Source organism: Panthera onca, chromosome A3, assembly GCF_046562875.1.
Source record: "Panthera onca isolate mPanOnc1 chromosome A3, mPanOnc1 haplotype 2, whole genome shotgun sequence".
In the NCBI taxonomy this organism is placed as follows: Eukaryota; Metazoa; Chordata; class Mammalia; order Carnivora; family Felidae; genus Panthera; species Panthera onca.
Genome location: NC_138341.1, coordinates 137,288,505 through 137,309,328, shown reverse-complemented (window position 1 = coordinate 137,309,328; position 20,824 = coordinate 137,288,505).

The following is a 20,824-nucleotide window of genomic DNA, read 5'->3' as shown; positions in this document are numbered from 1 at the left end:
TTCCTAAACAAACAAAACATGTTATTTTTAGAATCCGGGGTGGGAGCTGTCTGTGGAAACTGACCTTGTCTTTGAGGATGACTTCTTTATTCAATTATCTTTCATCAAGATGCTGAAAATTGATCTTGGGATGAACTTCCTTTAGCCAATGTCTTTTTAACGTTCCCCTTTTCAAAACGTGAGTGTCCCAGGGTGCTCACTGCAGGGATGTGATGGCTCTGAAATGAAGCCAGAGAAAGAGAACAGTGAAACGCCATAGCCTTTGTAGCCATGTGGGGAGGGAGAAGCCACCACAGGGAGGACACAGGACAAAGGCCACCTGAGGGCCCAGGCGGGCGGTTCTGGAGGAGACAATCAGTTGGGCGTGACGGGGAAAGGCCATGCAACGATCTCTCGGGAAACCGTAAAGTACATGTTATGATGTGAACGAAGGGCGCAGAATCTGTCCAGGGTTTAATCCTTCCTCAAATCCACACACAATTAAAAACTGTGTCTCTAATAAAGATTAATTTCTGTGGTCTTTTGTAAGACCATTATTCTTGGGCTCTGGGGCAAACAGCAATTAGGGCTGGGATTAAGGAATCTCCTCCTCACGGCACCCGCTGGTGCCCCACTGTGGGGGCTCCCAGGAGAGTCCAGAGTGCTGGTTCCTTCACCCCAAACAGGCGGCTTTCACGCAGCACACAGCTCTGTCCCCCGCCCTCCAGTTGCTGGCCGGTTTGGCAGCATTTCTGCGATACTCAGAATCCTCACATGTGGGGACTGAAAAGCACACTGATGGTGAGCCGGCCCAGGTTCCTATGACATCCTGTCTTTCATTAAAAGTGTCCATCTGGGGGTGTCAGGGAGGCTCAGTCGGTTAAGTGTCCAACTCTTGATTTCCGCTCAGGTCATGATCTCACAGTTGGTGGGGTCAAGCCCTGTGTCGGGCTCTGTGCTGACAGCATGGAACCTGCTTGGGATTCTCTCTCTCTCTTCCTGCTTGTGTGTTCTCTCTCTCTCTCTCTCTCTCCCTCTCTCTGTCTCTCTCTCAAAATCAGCCAATCAATCAATCAAGAAAAAAGTGTCCATCTGTCCATTCGTTCTGTGCACATCTCTCTCTGTCTCTCTCTCAAAACCAATCAATCAGCCAATCAATCAATCAAGAAAAAAGTGTCCATCTGTCCATTCGTTCTGTGCACATCTCTCTCTCTCTCTGTCTCTCTCTCAAAACCAATCAATCAGCCAATCAATCAATCAAGAAAAAAGTGTCCATCTGTCCATTCGTTCTGTGCACATCTCTCTCTCTCTCTGTCTCTCTCTCAAAACCAATCAATCAGCCAATCAATCAATCAAGAAAAAAGTGTCCATCTGTCCATTCGTTCTGTGCACATCTCTCTCTCTCTCTGTCTCTCTCTCAAAACCAATCAATCAGTCATTCAATCAATCAATCAATCAAGAAAAAAGTGTCCATCTGTCCATTCGTTCTGTGCACATCTCTCTCTCTCTCTGTCTCTCTCTCAAAACCAATCAATCAGTCATTCAATCAATCAATCAATCAAGAAAAAAGTGTCCATCTGTCCATTCGTTCTGTGCACATCTCTCTCTCTCTCTGTCTCTCTCTCAAAACCAATCAATCAGTCATTCAATCAATCAATCAATCAAGAAAAAAGTGTCCATCTGTCCATTCGTTCTGTGCACATCTCTCTCTCTCTCTGTCTCTCTCTCAAAACCAATCAATCAGTCATTCAATCAATCAATCAATCAAGAAAAAAGTGTCCATCTGTCCATTCGTTCTGTGCACATCTCTCTCTCTCTCTGTCTCTCTCTCAAAACCAATCAATCAGTCATTCAATCAATCAATCAATCAAGAAAAAAGTGTCCATCTGTCCATTCGTTCTGTGCACATCTCTCTCTCTCTCTGTCTCTCTCTCAAAACCAATCAATCAGTCATTCAATCAATCAATCAATCAAGAAAAAAGTGTCCATCTGTCCATTCGTTCTGTGCACATCTCTCTCTCTCTCTGTCTCTCTCTCAAAACCAATCAATCAGTCATTCAATCAATCAATCAATCAAGAAAAAAGTGTCCATCTGTCCATTCGTTCTGCGCACATCTCTCTCTCTCTCTGTCTCTCTCTCAAAACCAATCAATCAGTCATTCAATCAATCAATCAATCAAGAAAAAAGTGTCCATCTGTCCATTCGTTCTGTGCACATCTCTCTCTCTCTCTGTCTCTCTCTCAAAACCAATCAATCAGTCATTCAATCAATCAATCAATCAAGAAAAAAGTGTCCATATGTCCATTCGTTCTGTGCACATCTCTCTCTCTCTCTGTCTCTCTCTCAAAACCAATCAATCAGTCATTCAATCAATCAATCAATCAAGAAAAAAGTGTCCATCTGTCCATTCGTTCTGTGCACATCTCTCTCTCTCTCTGTCTCTCTCTCAAAACCAATCAATCAGTCATTCAATCAATCAATCAATCAAGAAAAAAGTGTCCATCTGTCCATTCGTTCTGCGCACATCTCTCTCTCTCTCTGTCTCTCTCTCAAAACCAATCAATCAGTCATTCAATCAATCAATCAATCAAGAAAAAAGTGTCCATCTGTCCATTCGTTCTGTGCACATCTCTCTCTCTCTCTGTCTCTCTCTCAAAACCAATCAATCAGTCATTCAATCAATCAATCAATCAAGAAAAAAGTGTCCATCTGTCCATTTGTTCTGTGCACATCTCTCTCTGTCTCTCTCTCAAAACCAATCAATCAGCCAATCAATCAATCAAGAAAAAAGTGTCCATCTGTCCATTCGTTCTGTGCACATCTCTCTCTCTCTCTGTCTCTCTCTCAAAACCAATCAATCAGTCATTCAATCAATCAATCAATCAAGAAAAAAGTGTCCATCTGTCCATTCGTTCTGTGCACATCTCTCTCTCTCTCTGTCTCTCTCTCAAAACCAATCAATCAGTCATTCAATCAATCAATCAATCAAGAAAAAAGTGTCCATCTGTCCATTCGTTCTGCGCACATCTCTCTCTCTCTCTGTCTCTCTCTCAAAACCAATCAATCAGTCATTCAATCAATCAATCAATCAAGAAAAAAGTGTCCATCTGTCCATTCGTTCTGTGCACATCTCTCTCTCTCTCTGTCTCTCTCTCAAAACCAATCAATCAGTCATTCAATCAATCAATCAATCAAGAAAAAAGTGTCCATCTGTCCATTTGTTCTGTGCACATCTCTCTCTGTCTCTCTCTCAAAACCAATCAATCAGCCAATCAATCAATCAAGAAAAAAGTGTCCATCTGTCCATTTGTTCTGTGCACATCTCTCTCTCTCTCTGTCTCTCTCTCAAAACCAATCAATCAGTCATTCAATCAATCAATCAATCAAGAAAAAAGTGTCCATCTGTCCATTCGTTCTGTGCACATCTACCCCACGTATTTGCCACGAGTTGCTGGAATCCATATCACAGTGCTGGGAAGACACTGTATGCTAATAGACTTTTCAAGAAAACCAGAATGTGCTGGAAATGGGGGGGCAGGGGGTAGCTGGCCTGAGAACCCAGGTGGACAGGTGAGAGAGGCAGGCATGTCCTGGGGAGAATGGAGCCCCGTGAGCCTTAGAGACATGGGCAGGACACAGACTGGGACGTCCTGGGTTGGGGCTGCCAGGCCACACGGCAAGAGGAGGGCTCAGCATCGGGGTGTGTGGGGACGACAGGGGTCCTTGGAGGCCAGTCAGGGGCAGAGGAGGAGGAGGTGGGCCATTGCACACTCAGCACTTACTTTCTCCAGAAGCGCTCAGTAAAAGAGAAGCAGGAGGAGGGTGGCTCGTGCAGCCAACAGAGGGGCCAGGGGGACATGCCAGCCCTGCCTGGACCGCCCAGGCCGGCCACCGCCTTCCCTGAAGCCCACATACCGTGTGAGAGTGAAACAAGTGACCGGTCCCTGCCCGTGGGTTTCCCGTGTCTGCACCACAAGACAAGACAGACGAGATAGGAGCAGGACCCCCACAAAATGCCACGCGCGCGAGCCAGGACTGATGTCGGCAATGATGATAAAGCTCCATTCACTGCACGGTCACCCCATGACAGGGACCACGAGCCATCTCGAGTTACCCCGTCCAACCTGTTATCGACTCCGTTTGACTGTGTCACAGGACGACTGTATGCATTTCCCATGGCTGCTGCAATGGATGACCACGATCTCAGTGGCTGAAACAGCGCGGACTGATTATTTTACGGAAGGGAGGTCCTACATGGGTCTTACGGGCCAACGTCAGGTGTCAGCAGGGCTGCGCTCCTTCCGGGGGCTCCGGGGGCCAATCGGTCCCCTTGCTTCTCCGGGTGGCAGAGACTATCTGCCTCCCTTCCCCCATGTCCCAAGGGTCCGGCCCTCCTCACACCAGTCTGGCTCTTTTCTCTCTCTCTTCCACTTTCCAGGGCCTGTGATTACATTGGGGCCGCCCGGATACTCCAGGAAAACCTTTGTATTTTAAGGTCATGGATTAGCAACCTTATTTCCATCTAGTGCAGTAATCCCTCTGTGCCAAGAAACCCAACACAGCTTCTGGGGAGTCACGTGTGGGTACCTGTGGGCGGGCCATTGTTCCCCTGACCCCAGCAACTCAGTAGAAGTATCAAGAAGCATCAAGCTAGCCCTGGGCCGTCTGCCTCCAGTGAGCACAAAATTGGGGAGCACAAGAATCACCCAGTGAGCTTCATGCAAACAGGGTTTCCAAACTGGTACGATGGCTAAGCATAACAGTTTGGGATACTAGTCATATCCATCATGCACAGCACCTCCAACAACAGATGAGATAAAATACCGAGAATGTACCCTGGAGAAGCATCCAGAGCCGCTTTTCCTTAGGATGGACAGTCTGTGGCTGTTTGTTAAACTGCTCCTCATGCAGGGTGCCTGGGTGGTTGAGCATCCGACTCCAGCTCAGGTCATGACCTCATGGTTCGTGGGTTCGAGCCCCACGTTGGGCTCTGTGCCGACAGCTCAGAGCCTGGAGCCTGCTTCACATTCTGTGTCTCCCTCTCTCTCTGCCCCTCCCCCTTTGACCCGTGTGTGTGTGTGTGTGTGTGTGTGTCTCAAAAATAAATAAACATTTAAAAAATTGCTCCTCATGCTTTTAAAAAATGTTTATTTATTTATTTATTTAGAGGTCGGGGAAGGGGAGAGAGAGAGAGAGAGAGAGAGAGAGAGAGAACCCGAGCAGGCTCCGCTCTGTCAGCACATAGCCCGACGCAGGGCTCAAACTCACAAACCTCGAGATCATGACCTGAGCTGAAATCAAGCGTCGGATGCCTAACCAACTGAGCCACCCAGGCGCCCTTTGTGTATATTTTGAATGGTTCATAATGTTTTCTAATACTAAATTATAGGCTTTCTGGCCTGATAAGTCTGGATTGTTAGTAAGAAGGCAAAGTTTCTCTGAGAGGGAACCCGTGAGCCAGGCTCCTTGTTCTCATCTACACAATAAAACAAACTGGGGGGCGCCTAGTGGCCCGCTCACCTGTCCCGCCCCCAGCCGGGACAGCCGAGCTCCCATGTGTCTGCACGTCCACACCCGCCACTCGGAACTAGGCACTGCCGTGAGCTGCGGCCAAGCCGGTGAACCACTGTGTTTCTGATTCAATGACCACACGTATCGACCTCGGAGACAGACCCGGAAAGGGTGCACTGTCTTCACATCCTCCGCCGCGTTCCATCAGCCTTTCCTTCCAAAACGCTCGAGTCAATACAAGCCCATTGACACAAAGATCTTGCACTAAACTTAACAGTTCACAAATTACATGGGTTTTCATTTTCAGTATCAAGGGGCTGCTAGGGTCCAGAGCGACAGCAATCCAGGCCGGTGTGACTTTGAGAAATGTCGGTGCGACTGCTTTGAATTGCTCCTGCTTCCTCATTATTGAGCACAGATGCCGGTTCCCACTGGAACTCAGGGAACCTCAGAAAGCCTCAGCCCGGGGGCTCCTGGCCCTCCAGGGAGACCCAGTGGCGTGTCCGCACTCAGAGGCTGCGCTCACGCTGCAGGAAAACGCGGACCCTGCAAAGCCCGCACCCTTGAAAATGAGAAGCTAACACCCTGCTCCAAAAGAACCCTCCTCTCTGAAGTGTGAACAGGTGCCATTTGCACGTGGGGATGTCCGGGTTAAGAGATCTGAGCCTCACCGGGGGTCAGCGAGCTGGTGGATGTCCCCCCCAAGGGTATGGTAGCTGTCTGCCCACCCTCACTGCCCAAGGGGTGACAGGGAGGGGTTGGGGGTGGCTGAAGACCCTTCCAGCAATAAATGCCCCTTTTCCACTGGTCCATTTCCACTCGTCTCGAGGCAGAAGGCACACCAGAGCGGGCTTTGGAGGGCCATGGGCCAGGACGAAATGTCAGGTCGTCTCCCGGAACAGAAAGCTCTGGTCTGGGGTCTGCATCAGGGACCAGGAGGAGCCTGGAGGCCCCAAGGCCAAGGATACTTCCTTTAAGTCCCTGCACAGAGCTTGGGATGTGTCTTGTGAGCAGGACACTCCGGTCCATTGGATGGGGCCCCGGGTGGACTTCCTGCTCACAGAGGGGATACTGCTTTGATATTAAGTCCCTTCCTGACACGATTACTTTTAGACTATGCAGGCGATTTGTTTAAAGGAGGCAACATTAGATGAGTGGCAGACTTGGGAGAAATACTGTAGGGACTGTTTTCACTTTTCCTTCCGTTTGGAAAAATGTGAACAGAATGCAAAATGTAAGGGAAGGTCCCCACCTTTTTATCACCAAAAGGATTCTTTTGAAAATACACCCTTTTCTCTTGGCCTGGAGGCTGGAGCGACAAAGAACTCCAGGCCCACAGGGAGAGCCTCTGAATAACGAAGCACGAAGGTGCTTGGGCTGTATGCTCAATGCATCTGTGGTTAAGAAATGAATGCTATCCAGAGTAAGAAATTAAGTGGCTGCGGAAATAGAATAAAAGCCCAGGGGCACCTGGGCGGCTCAGTTGGCTAAGCATCCAACTTCGGCTCAGGTCACGATCTTGCGGTTTGTGGGTTCAAGCCCCGTGTTGGGCTCTGTGCTGACAGCTCAGGGCCTGCTTGGGATTCTTCCTCTGCCCCTCCCCCTCTCACACTCTGTCTCTCCCTCTCTCTCTCTCTCTCTCTCTCTCTCTCTCTCAAAAATAAATTAAAAAAAAATTTTTTTAAAGCCCAAAGAGAAAAATGTCCCATGAGTAGAACTATACAACATTTAAAACTAAAAGCCAAAGCCCAGGGAGGGATGTTCTGGATAAACAGTGAGCATTGGGGGACCTCTGGCCAAGAAGCAGGGAGGCAGGAGCTCAGACTTTCATGGATGTTCCCACGGCTTTTCTCTCTCTTCGAATTTAGCACAACACACAAGACCCCGCACTCATCACGAGAGAGCGGGCCGGCCTTTAAGCTAAGGGAGGAGGCATGGCGTTCAAGGGATATGATGAGTAGTTTGCGATGAGGCCTCCTTCCTTCCCTGCTGTTAAATATTATTTTAAAAATATTTTGTTCCACTTACGCTCGCCAGCCATCTGCTCACTCAAGTCACCACGAGCTCAGAGAAACAATCGCAGGCCAGCAGCCCCCGGCCGTGCGGTGGAGCAGTGAGGGTCCTAGCAGAGCATCCCCCAGAGTCTGAAGACGCTGTGATCAGCGTTCTGCAAACTCACAGATGCTTCTGGCAAGGTTGTCTGTTCCTTCTCTCTGTCCCCTGTGGCTGGGGGTTTTCAAATGGAGAGGACTCTCATGTCCTTGCCACCACTGGATCCTTCTCTTTGGGGACGCCTTCTCTGGCACAGGTGTCCGGTGAAACGGCCAAACACATGCCCGGGACCCCAATCCAGAGCGTCCTGCTTCCACGCTGGTCACCTGCGTCCTCCCGGACCGGTCCAGCAGGGGCCTTTTCCTGGAGCTTCTGTCCTGCCCCGGCCCTCACACCCGCACGCACCCCGCAGGGACGGGACGGGACGGCAGAGCGAGACGTGTGCACGGATGCCCGGAGGCAGCACAGCCAGGCAGCAGAGTGGGCTCACACTCGGGCCTGGAGGAAGTCCCTTTGGTGGCAGGAACGGGAAGTGTCCAGCTTGTCCCTCCCCCTCTGCACTTCCAGCCCTGGGCCCCAGTGAGATATTCCTGCCTCCCTACAACAAGTCCACCCTGTGTCCCTGCAGCTACTTTGAGGGGCCTCCTTTGCCTCTGTCTGAAACAGCTTAGCCTCTGTCAACGGACCCACTGATGGGGGCCGCCCACCAGCCTGTGACGTACGCCCAGAGTCCCGCCCACGGCCTTTCAGAGGGTTCTAGACGCATTGCTTCCGTATCTGAGTCCCCACTTGTGTTCCCAGAGCTTGGGTGGACTTCTCAGGCCCAGAACACACCCCACAGGCCTCGCTCCAGACTCGTTCACTCCCAGAGCTGCGGCCCCTTGGGGGTGAGCTACCCACATTCACTTCCTGAGGCCAAGCAGGGAGGGTTCACCTGGGTCTTACCCAGGGGAGAGAGCTGACAAGTGTCCAGAGAAGATCCCACAGGGGTCTGGGCTCTGTCGAGTAGCAAGTCGGGTTCAAATGACCCTTCAGCTTGCACAGGTGGGGCTCACTTTGGAATTGCTGGCATGTTGCACTGACTTCTTTAAAGGGCTCACTCAGCCAGCCTTGTGCCCTTCCTCCCAGTTCTGTCTCTCGTGCTGTGTCTCCTGGGTGATGTTCTGTCCCGACAGTTTCTTGTAAGGCCTCAGAGTCTGCTGAGCCCTCCCTGCTGGCCCGGCCCCCATGCGAGCTCGCCCAGTGCCTCCCGCTGCAGATGAAGGTGCTGCCCGCTCCCACCCCCCCTGCTCAGGCCATGCCGGGGTGTCCCCACAGACCGTCTGGAACACTGCCTGCGTCCGACCTGCTGGCACATCTGGGATTTGCCCACGCCTCTACTCCACGGCCGCTGTGTTGGTCCATCCGGGCATCAACTGCCTCCAGGGCAACTGTGACGGCCTCTTTAAGGGTCTCCTCCGTGCTGCTTGTTCTACAATCCCAGATGCCCCGAAACACACCCCCTGCTAAAAACCCTCCAATGACTCCACGTAGCGCTGGGAACAAATCCCAGCCTCCTCAGCGTGGCCCACCCCCACATCTGCTACCCCTCTCTGGCCACGACAGGTCCTCCTTCAGGCACCCTAAACGTGTCCCCGCTCAGCCTTCTGGACTTGCCTGTTGTCATCACTTCTGGCTGTCTGTCCTCCAGGTTTTGCCCAGGTATCTCCTGCTCACTCAGGCTCTGCTCAAATATCACCTCCTCCAAGAAGCCCTCCTTGCCCACTCGAGTTAAAGAAGCTCTCCACTCACTCTGTCATCCTCTCTGACACCCTGACTTATTGCCTTAATGCACATCACTGACCTGAAATGGTCTCACTTAGATATTTATCAAATTGTCTCTCCCCACTCGGATGGGCAGCCCAGCACAGCAGGGACAATGTCCGCCCTGCTCACCACGTATCCTGGATCACACCCAGCACGAGTGATCTGCTCAACACACAGTTTGAATTCACGGTTACCTACCCTCCTTATCCCTCCTCTTTGCTTAGTTAGTCCAGCTAGAGGTTTGTCAATTTTATTGAGCTTTTCAAAGAACCAGCTTCTGGGTCCATTGCTTCACCCCACCGATTCCCTGTTTTCAATTCCACTGATTTCTGTGTGAGTCCGGATTATTCCTTTTCTTCTGCTTCCTTGGGATTTAATTTGCCCTTCCTGTTCTGGTTTCCTAAGATGGGAACTTCAATGATTGACTCCAGGTCTTTCTTCTTTGCTAATCCGTGCACTCAGTGCTATGAATTTCCCTCTAAGCTCTGCTTTCACTACATCCCCCACGTCTTTGATAACTTGTGTTTCAATTTTCAGTTAGTTCAGACTGCTTTTATATTTCCTTTGAGATTTTTCCTTTGGTCCGTGAGTTTTTTTTAGAAGTCTGTTGTTTTTCCTCAACGTATTTTGGGATTGAAAATTTTTATTTCTCGTATTGACTTCTAGTTTTGATTGCATTGTGGTCTGAGAACAGACATTATTTGATTTCTATTCTTTAATTTTTTTTTAATTTAAATTCAAGTTAGTTAGCATACAGTGTGGTCTTGGCTTCAGAAATAGACCCCAGTGATTCATCGCTTACAGGTAATACCCAGTGCTCATCCCAACAAGCACCCTCCTCAATGCCCATCCCTCATTTAGCCCAACCCCCACCCACCTCCCCTCCAGCAACCTCCACTTTGTTCTCTGTCTTTAAGAGTCTCTTATGGTTTGCCTCCCTCTCTGTTTTTGTCTTACTTTCCCTTCCCTTCCCCTATGTTCATCTGTTGTGTTTCTCAAATTCCACATGAATGAAATCATATGATATCTGTCTTTCTCTGGCTGACTTATTTATGGCCCAGAATGTGGCGTATCTTGGTGAATGTCCCACATGAGCCAGAGAACAATGTATACCCTGCTCCTGTTGGGTGAGGTAGTTTATGGGTGTCACTTATACGCAGTTGGTCAACTGTGCTGTGGAGTTCAACCATGTCCTTGCTGATTGTCCGTTCCTGGATCTGTTCCAAGAGGTATGTCGGAATCTCAGTTATGATCCTGTGTTTATCTATGCCTCCTTATGGTTCTGTTTTTGTCTCACGTAGTTTGACATGTTGTTGTTGGGCATGTAGTTGTTAAGAACGGCCATGTGATCTTTGAGAACTGACCCCTTTATCATGTGGAATGCCCTTCCTATCCCTGACAGCCTTTCTTGCTGTGAGGTCTGCTCTGTCTGAAACTCCTGCTTCCTCTTGGTTAGGGTTAGCATGGCATATTTCTCTCCAGCCATTACTCTTAATCTCGATGTGTCTTTATATTTAAGTGCATTGCTGGTAGATGACATATAGTTGGGTTGTATTTTTTGACCCACTCTGACGATCTCTGCCTTTTAATTGGTACATTTAGGCCACTGGCATTCAAAGTGATTTGTGATAGCTCTGGACTAGTACCTAGCATATTTATTACTGTTTTCTGTGTGTTGCCCTGGTTGGTTGTTTCATTTTTGTCTTCTACTCTCTTTTTTGCCTTTTGTCATTTTAACTGAGCATTTAATGTTATTTCACTTTTAAATAACCACTTCACAGGTAGCATGAATACCTTAGAATAACAAAATAATCCTGATTCCTTCCTCTTTCTCTTGTATCATGGCCGTTAGTCATTTCACTGATACATAAGTCTACATAAGCTTATACACACACACACACGCACACACCTATATACACACACACACACACACACACACTGTCCAGATGACAATGGGTGTGCTGTTTACCCCATGCCTGGGTCGTGACTGGTGTGCTGTAAGAGTTTACTCCTGCTGCTGGGGTGCTTCTGAGAAAATGCCTCATCATGAAAATGCTGTATGGCTCTGGAGTGTTGATAAATTCCATGGTGAGGATATAGGGTCTCATCCATATTCTGAGGTAAAGCACACAATCCGTGGTTATAAAGGCACAACGGGGGGTTCCTTCTGACAGTTTTGATATTTCCCTATCCATCTGTCTTATTTTCTACTTCCTCAGAGGCTATTGCTTATTATTATTTTTATAAATACATCCCCAGTGAAGATAAAATTAAATATGCATGCATTTCAAAATTAAGCATGCATAACAGAGTTCTAAAAAATGCTTTAATGGAATCAGTCAGCCAATATTTCATGAATATTGTAATTTTGGGGTGGCCCAGTTCAGGTAACTTATATAATGGTACTTGTGTTCTTAATTAAAAAGAAGTTAAGGGCTGGGGCGGAGATTGAGAGTGTTATGCATACGTATATACGTGTTCAGGTGACATCTAGCTGCCATTCATGCCCCTGAGTGAGATGAAAGCCACAGGACTGTAAATGACCTTGGACCATTCAGGGGTTTTAGAGAAGTCATCCTCCTCTTTTCAAATTCCCCCGAATTAACTTCTTCCTGAAACAAACCCTGGCCAGTGGTTCTGAGATCTGGTGTATGTTAGAATCACTCGGGGAAGTGTTAGAAAACACCAGTGCCTGGACCTCACTCCCAGAGTTTCTGACTGTGTTGCTCTTGGGTAGAGCCTGGACACTTGCAATTTGCAAAGCACCGTGATGGAGAATGAGTTCACGTGCATAGGACTCCACCTGGGCCCCAGCGGACATCGTGAGAGAGAAGGAGCCGCGGTGCTCAAACGCCTGCACTTATGGAAGTCTCTTGATAAAAGAAGAGCTCCGGCAGTACATCCTCCCCCCTGCAATACCACCTTAGAAAAAGTGACAAGTTTTGCTATGAACAAATACCTTTTGTGTTGATGCGGAAGAAGCCAGACCCTGACCTCCAACATGCACTCACCTGCTCGCTGGGAGACACCGAGCTTTGCTCTCAGGGCTGCCCACAGCAGTGTGCTGTCCAATCCCTACTGTTCCAAGAGCCCCATGGGGACCTTGGTGCCGCGTGGACTCTGAGTCAGCAGCCTAGGGGGCAGCCTGGGATTGTGTCTTTCTGACAAGCTTGTGGGCGATGCTGACGCCTGGTCAACAGACCACACACTGAGTGACTCCATGGAGCACTTCAAGGCAGCTGTTTGGGACTCCAGCCCAAACTCCACAGCACTGCAACTTGATGACTGCCCTCTCCTCCAAACCGTCACCTTTCAAGAGCTACTCCTGGTTGGGGTAGAACTTGGGTGCCAGAAAAAGTCATCAGCGTTGTGTCCCTTGTCCCTTGCTTTCTTGGGGAAGTGGAAACACCTTTCTCTTCTGCCTTCTGCTCCCAAGAAGTAACAAGTGAGTGCATCGAGTTACCTGCTTCGAGCAGGTGACACGGGTTGTCGCTGCTCTTGTGGCCAGTGGGAGGGGCCCCACATGGCAAGACTGCAATGGGTTCCATCTTCAATAGACTTGCAGAGTCAATAGTTTGCGAGACGAGGAAGAGAGAGACAAGGAATCCAGTGATTTTCCCCTGAGCGTTTCTGAGTTGCGTAAAAGGTTATTTTCACCCAATAAAATAACTACAATTATATTTAATAAATAATGGCTGTTTTAATAAGATACACACTCCAATATTTTCTTTATTCATAAATATGTGTTTCCTTTACACACTTTCTTACATCTAGGTGAAAAATGAGTGTGAGGTTTGAAGGTCTTACAACAAATGGAAATATTTCTCACTGAAATAAATGGTACTAGCTTCTTTGTGCAGTTCTCTTTCTCTCCTAGCTGGAGCAAATTAAGTCGGAAATGGGTGCATGTGCGTGCGTAATGTTTTGTCCAACAGTGAGATTGTTTGAAGACAGGGCAGTGGACTACAATCCACCCTCATTATTCATGATTCTATACTTGTGAATCTGCCTGCTCGCCAAAATTCATTTGTAACACCCAAATCAGCACACATAGCACGCTAGCAACCATCCGCAGACGTGTGCGGGGCGGTAAAATTGGAAGCCATCAGAGGGCACATTCCCAGCTGAGATAGAGCAAGGGAAACCCCACGGAGATGACCAGAGGACGGAGACAAGAAGGGGCAGCGTGACTAATGCAAAAGGGCCCAACCCTGGGGCCAGGGGGATCAGGGTTTGAATCCCGACTCTGGCACCTGTTATTGGGTCGGCCTCAGGCAAGTCACTTAATACACCTGAACTTTGTTTTCTCATTTACAAAATAAAGAAAATAGAATGTACCAGGTGGGTTGTTTTAAGATTTAAGGTGATTATCTATATGTGTTACGTGTAAAATATATTTCATACAGATAGAATATTCTACCTGTATATAATCACCTAGTAACAACTGCTCAGCGTTCACTGGTTCAGCGCTTGGAAGGAATTGTAGAATAGCCACCGTGAATAATGAGCCTTGACTGTATAATCCTCCGCTTTTCTTGCAGCAACATTTCCCCAAAGTGTAGTCCACGTTAGTACCACAAGATGCCTCACGAACAAGAAACCGTCCAAGTGAAACACGCTCGGCGAGTTCTGAATAATACATCTCCTTAAAGATTCACAGCCCACGTTAGTATATTAAAGGCTCTGAGAAGTCTTGCAGGGACATCCATATTTGGCAGTGTTCAGATATATTCGAATACCCCATAGATCTTCTTAAAGGAAGTTCTGTGACTTGCACTAAGTCCAAGGGACACTTTGGGGGAGTGCTGACGACTTCGCCCGCAAAACAATGGAAATGACAAATTGCCCATAGTTATGGTTGTTTCCGGAGAGGTAGGAGGACTCCTTGCTGGGAAATCTTGATCATTCAGGCATCGGCTCTGAGGATGTCCTAGTGGAGTTTTTCCACGAGACGCTATTTTCCACAGGATGCTATTTTATGGCGGTGAAGAGGAAAGGGCTCAAGTCAGATGGTCCTGGGCTTGGATCCCAGCTCTGTCTCTTTCCAACGGAGAGGGCCAAGGTGAATTATTTAACCTGCCAGGCTTGAGTTCACTCATCTTCAGACTGAGTATAATGAAGCAATCCACCCTCTCAGGCGACAAGGAAGGCTGTCAGAGGCAAAGACGTGTGGCACCATGACTGGCAGCCGCACGGCGGGTGGAAACCACGGGTGTTTCTATTTAGACGTGGTCTCTGTGCTCTGGGTGTCTGTGATTCTGGTAGTGCTCTCCACAGTCACGGAGGCTCAAGTGGAAAAGTCCGAGTTGTCAACGGGGAAGACTTCTTCACCAAGGGGGAAGAAAATCACTCTGAAATTCTAGAAGTTGTGGTCTCTGGGCCTTGAGAAATACAAGCTATTCCTCACTGCTGTTGTTACCTACCCGGGTGGGGGAAGGGACTCCTTTGTGCAGCCGTGGCCGTCTAAGGCTATTTTGTGTATTGCAGCCATTCACGTCAAGGTGCAGCCAGAGATAAACAGTCGAAGTGGAAGAGAGGACTGGGAGCAAAGCTGAATTGCAGTGCATCTGAGAGCCGGAAGATCCCGCCCCACGAAAATGGATTTAAACAGCCTTCCTAAGCAGCAGAATAAAAACGCATGGTCCTTATTATGGGGCAGTGCGGGGACATGTAATACAAGCATGAACAGAGCCGTCAATGAAAACAGATAAAGGGATTAACATATGTATCGACCCCAAGCCCAGGCGCGAGCTTACACTACCAAAATCGGATGGAGACAGCAGTTAAGGATTTATTTTACTATTGTCCTCCAGGAAGCAAATTAGTCTTCCAGCCACAATATCTGAAGCAAACTCCCGCCTTGCTCGGTCACGGAGTATAAAATAAGGATATAATATGCCAATATAGTCCCAGTAAAACAAGAGGGTCTGGGTTCATCTGCGTTGATGGGGTTCTGTGGGGAGACAAAACCCCATTCACCTGCAAAGAACTGTCAGAAGCTGAGCTGTGTGTCCTCTGTCCCCTGTGATAAGATGCACAGCCAGACACAGAGCAAACATCAGAGACAAGCAGCTGAGGACTCTGCCCACAGTCGGTCTTCCGTTTCATTCCTGTGGCCCTGAGTCTCGTCCTGCAGAAAAATGTCTCTTGGGTCGTTTGACATGCTCCTCTCCAACCAGACAGAAACGTTTTCAGGACAAAACTTGGATTTAAGGCTCCATATCCCTTAAAGTAGCAGGGATCATATTCCAGAAATCAGCATCAGAAAATATGCTCCTGTATGTATGAAGTTACTGAAATGGGCAATGAGACACTGTGAAATGAGAACTGTTTCAGAAAATCCCAAGAGCAACAGAGGTCCATATGTAATAAATATTTATTTAATGGCCTTAAAAATTGTATGAATTCATCCCTCAAATCACATCTGTTTGAGCGTGATTTTACTCTTCTGGTTAATATGCCTTTTCAAATCCTGCTTCCAATTTAGGACAGGAAGAGAAAGAAACATATTTTCAGTTCTGTTTAGGGACCAATTCCAGCTCAGCAGAAAGCTCATAATCCCACAGATCTAATTTAGAAGAGGTAAGAGTGGCTTCTAGGGTTTCCAGATACACCACCTTATTCTGTCAGGCACTTGTGTATTCAATATGGCCATTCGTCAGCCTGCCTTCCAAGTGGGGTCCAAAAACATGCTGAGGCTCCGACGCTCCTCCAGTAGGGGAAGAGGCAGTTTTGAAGACTGGCCAGTTTAGGGGAATGGAATAAAATCCCCAGGGGCCTATGGACAGCACAGAAATACACTTCTCAAGAATGCCAGTCAGAGGAAGCCATTCTCCTCGCGACACGCAGTCTTCTGTGTGGCACATGTGGGCTGACACTGGTCTTGGGCGGGGGGGTGGGTAAGTCCTGGGTCCTTGTCCGGTGCCCATGCTGAGCCAGCCTCCGTTTCCCCACCCGTGAGGTGAGAGAGCCAACCTACAGATCCTTGCCCATCCAACGTTTTGATCAGCAAATCCAGCCTTCAAGAATGAGAGGTTCTTCTCCTGTTCTTTTTCCAGTCTCGAGACAAAGCAAATTTGATTTCTCTTCATTACTCAAATTCCTGCCTAGATGAAGCATGGACAGCCCTATGTTTATAAATCCAGTGCCTTCAGACTAAATGCATTCAACCAGGAACAGAACAGTGCCACTGTGGCCTGGCAGAGCAAACATAATTGTTGGCACAGGTAGAATGTCTTGTCCCATCCGTCTCTCAGACACTCCTTGCATGGCAGGAAACAAGGGAGAGGAGACAATGCTCTAGATGTAAGTAAAAGGTCCCAAGATTATTGCAGGTAACCAAGGTCCTAAGGAGAGTTACAGCCAGTCTGATGTAACCGGCTCCTCCGCCAGCCGTCCTCCTCCTCACTCTTCTATGGGGGACATTTGTCTGCATAAAGCCACAGTCCTAACAGAATACCATTGCCTTGTTGAGACCCAATCTCCATGCATCTTTAGAATGTTTTCTAGAATAGCTTCCATGGCTGTGCTGATGGTTAATTTTATATGTCACCTTGACTGGGCTAAGAGATGCCCACATAGCTGGTGAAACATCATTTCTCTGTGCGTGCGCGTGTGTGTTTGTGTATGTGTGTGAGGTGTTTCTGGAAGAGATTGGCTTGTGAATCAGTAGGTTGGATGAGAAGATGCTCTCACCAGTGCAGGTGGGCATCACCCAATCCACTGAGGACCTACAGAGAACAAGAAGGCAGAGGAAGCATGAATTCACTCTCTCTGCTTGTGCTGGAGCAACCATCTTTTCTTGTCCTTGGACTGGAGCTCCTGGCTCCCAGGTGTTTAGACCTGGACAGAGACTTACATCACTGTGTGCCCCACCCCAATTCTTGGGCCTTTGGACTTGGACTAAATTACACCATTGGCCTTCCTACATCTCCAGCTTGCCGATGGCAAATTGTGAGATAGCTCAGCCTCCATAATGGTATACACCAATTCCAATAATAAATCTGCTCATGTCTGTCTATCTATCTATCTATCATCACCTATGTATTATCTGTCTATATATCTATGTATTATCTATCTCTTTATCTATCATCTATCTATCACCTATCATCTCCTATTGGTTCTCTAGGGAACCCTGACTAATACAAGAGATCAACCAGAATTTCTTAGAATATTGGCCATAACTTCACCATGCATCCAGCCGATGGTCATATCATTCTCTTGTAAACCTAAAATAAGTAATGATGATGAAAATGTGTCTTATGATAACCTACACATTTGCACACTTCTTTAATCTAGCACTTACACAGAACAAATGCACTCATTTCCAAATGGCACCATTCAGAAAGTTGATGACAGTCTTTGAATTAGCCTGAGCATCTTCTTTGAGAGAAAAATAAGCTATTTTTTCTAATCTCTTGTCTACATGGGCTGATCAGATCTACTGTTGTAATTGGGACAACAGGGGATTCAGTAACTATTTGGCTTTAATCCCGGAGCTGGTTGGGCTGATACGTTCTATTCCGTTATTTTGCATAAAAATAGGAGCCTCTATTTGGATAGACATTCCTCAGGCCTGGTCCTCATAGACTGGTTTCCTTTCCAGGAGTGGACTCTCCCTGGGTGGTTCCTGGGCTGATGGAGCAGGGAGGGTTGGAACAGCACCAGTCCCCCAGTTGGCAGATGCAGAGATGGATTGGTTTTGTGTGACAGAGCATATTCAACACATAGATGTTCACTTCAGTCAGATTCAGGAGGGAATCATTAGCCCCTGCTGAGGCACATGGTATGTTCTTCATGATATGAGGGACAGAAATGTAGAAAAACCAACTAACAGCTCATGGTTCCCTTGCTCTCAGCACTGGAACTAACCACAGTAACACCCAGCTCCTTCACTGCCAAATGACATTACCGATGCACACACACAGTGCGATTGTGAGGTCATGCACACAGATTGCACCACACAGAGCCCGGCACATAGGAAGGGCTCAATAAACTGTTTAAATAGTCAAATGGTTTCTGTCCATCTGAAAATATGCCATGCAAATATGGCTAAAGTCATTCTCACAAAATTTCAGAGGTATACTTGGAACAGTCCGGGTTAAATTATATGCCATGTGATACATAAAGACCAACATAGAAGCCTCTGGGATAACACTTAAATGAGGTAGAACAGGGATCTGAAAACTGCAACCAGGGGACCAAATGTAGCCCAATGTCTGTTTTTACAAATAAAGTTTTATTAGAACACAGGCACACTTGTTTGCTGGCACATTGTCTATGGATGCTTTTGAGCTACACTGCAGAATTGAGGACTTATGGCGGTATGGCCATACGGTACTCATGGCCCCTTACAGACAGCTTGCTGACCCACACTTTGGTACAAGTGAGACTGGAGTGGAGTGAAAAGCAGGGTCGCTGCTGACCTGGGAAATTCCCCACAGGCTAAACCGCGATGAACAGAAATGTAAATGGGAGTCAATAGTAGGAGTCCCAGACCTTCCTGTCTGTATGTGGTGAGGCCCCTGGAGCACAGGGCCTCCCCAGCTGGTCAGCTCCCCACACAGTGTGTTTCACGAAGGGTGAAAAGCAGAAAGGATTTAGTAATTTAACAATAGTCGATGCATGCTTTCATGGATCCTGTTGTCCTTGAAATATTGAGCACCTGGGAAGTGCTAGTTTCTGGGAATAAGCAGGGAGTAAAATCAAGTTTCTCCTCCCACGGAATTCACATTCCGCAAGGGTGAGAGTTGCAAATGTGCACCCTAAGAGCCAGAAGCATATACGAATATGTTTCAGTGTAAGGAAGAATTCATCAGGGACAGTGTGTTAAGACATGGAGGTTCTATTTAAGGAAGACTTCTCTGCAGAGAGGACATTTGAGACAAGAGGAAATGAGCCTTGCAAATGGGGTGGCGAGTTGTTCCAGACAGGAGGAGCAGCAGGTTCAAACGCATGAATTGAGAAGCTATTTATTATATCTGAGAAATGAGATCAGTGCCATTTTAGTGCATTGAGCAAAAGGGGGAACATGGTAAAGGGATACAGATTTGCATTGACCAAAGAATTAAGTATGGGGCTTATGCTTTGTTTCAAGAACAATGGAAGCCTTGGGAGTATTTGTGTTTCAAGAGGATCACCTTTGGCTAAGTTTAGAGACTAGACCATATGATTCAACATAACCCACCCTCAGGAATAATGGGAGACTCTTGAATCATGAGTTGAATTCATGAGTTATTCCTGAGGACTGTATATGTGCAAAGCACACTTCTAATTGTGGCTTAATATACCCTGTGGCTCTTACAGCTCTCACCTAGGATAGAGACAGCTGGAAAGAACATTGCTTCCACTCATAAGAATAAAAAAGGGGACGCCTGGGTGGCTCAGTCAGTCAAACAGCCGACTCTTGATTTTGGCTCAGGTCACAATCATCTCAGAGTTCATGAGATTAAGCCCTGTGTCGGGCTCTGTGCTGACAACACAGAGCCCGCTTGGGATTCTCTCTTTCCCTCTCTCTGCCCCTATCCCACTTGTGCTCTCTCACTTTCTCTCAAAATAAATGAACTTTAAAAAATAAGAAAAAAACTATCTACAAAGTCATAACTCCACTTGAATCCATCACAGAATTGAGATTGGAGGGCAACCAAGAAGATTAAAATCCAACAGATGAAAAAGCAAATCCGAGGAAGATGGCTTCTGAGAACTGATTTACCTGGAGCACACCACAGGAATAAGATGGGTTGCCACACGAGTAGGCAAGTAGAACTGAGTTAAAAATGTTCAGTGAATTCGGGGCGCCTGGGTGGCTCAGTTGGTTAAGCATCTGACTTTGGCTCAGGTCATGATCTCACAGTCCGTGAGTTCGAGCCACGCATTGGACTCTGTGCTGACAGCTCGGAGCCTGGAGCCTGCTTTGGATTCTGTGTCTCCATCTCTCTCTGCCCCTCCCCCGTTCATATTCTGTCTCTCTGTGTCTCAAAAATAAGTAAACATTAAAAAAAATGTTCAGTGAATTCATCCAAGAAACAACCCAGTTAAGAAATGGGCAGAAGACATAAGTAGACACTTTTCCAAAGAAGACATCCAGATGGTCCACAGACACATGAAAAGATGCTCAACATCACTCATCATCAGGGAAATACAAATCAAAACCATGATGAGATATCACCTCACACCTGTCAGAATCGCTAAAATTAACAACACATGAAACAATAGGTGTTGACAAGGATGCGAAGAAAAGGGAAATTTCTTTCATTATTGGTGGGAATGCCAACTGGTGAGGCCACTCTGGAGAATGGTATGGATGTTCCTCAAAAAACTGAAAACAGAACTACCCTATGACCCAGTAATTGCATTATTACGTATTTACTCAAAAGATACAAAAATACAGATTTGAAGGGGTACATGCACCCCAATGTTTATAGTAGCATTATCCACAATAGCCAAACTATGGAAAGAGCCCAAGTGTCAACGACT